The sequence below is a fragment of the Octodon degus genome, unplaced genomic scaffold (assembly GCF_000260255.1).
Source record: "Octodon degus isolate 3935 unplaced genomic scaffold, OctDeg1.0 scaffold00084, whole genome shotgun sequence".
NCBI lineage: Eukaryota > Metazoa > Chordata > Mammalia > Rodentia > Octodontidae > Octodon > Octodon degus.
In genome coordinates this window covers 10,492,660-10,493,498 of record NW_004524660.1, presented here as the reverse complement: position 1 = coordinate 10,493,498, position 839 = coordinate 10,492,660, and positions in this window count along the sequence as shown.

The window sequence follows — 839 nt, the reverse complement described above, 5'->3', positions numbered from 1 at the left end:
GGCAGAAGTTCTTACTCAGATGTCAGGCTGAGCTGGGTCTGGCCAGCTGGGGGAGGTCCAAATAACAAGGGCAAAGGCCTCTTACGCAGCGGGCCTGGGCTTGGAGTGGCGGGTGCGCTCAGGATAGAGCAGAAGCTCTCCCCCGCACTCGCAGGACCTGGGTTCGATCGGATATGGAGGGCCCGAGGCACGGCGGAAGTTCTCACTCAGAGGGTGGGCTGCGCTGGGTCTGGCGGGCTGCGCTGGGTCTGGAGAACCCTGGAAGTGCCTCTCACGCGGCGGGCTGGTGCAGGACAGAGCAGAAGCTCTCCTCCACACTCGCGGTGCCTGGGGTTGGTCCTTTTGTAGTTTTCAAAAGGAAACTTTATTAAACTTAGAATTGCTCCTGCATCAGATACCCCGATATTCTCAGTATTGTCTTAGTTACCTTTTTCTTGTTGCTGGGACAAAATATCTGACACCCAGAATTAGGAAGTAAAGCTTTACTTAGCTCGCAACCCGTGCTTGGCTGGCTCCAAGGCAGAGCGCCACGTGGCAGAGGACAACAGCGCGTGGTGCAGGAAAACAGCAAGAACAACAAGAAGCAAGCCTCTCTCCCTCCTTACACTGTACGCAGGCGACTTGCCCATGGGCGCAACACTCACACCTGCAGTCCCAGCACTGGACCATGAATCAATCAGAAACCCTAAAAGCCCGCCCCATGACTGCAGAAGGCTTTGGGGGGACATCTAGATACAAGCCATAACAGTCCTCTTTCATCAGTGACAAAGTATGAACCCCTATCAGTGGACAGCTTAGTGCGGTCTCCCACTGGGCCACTACTTCCCACCGCCTTTATT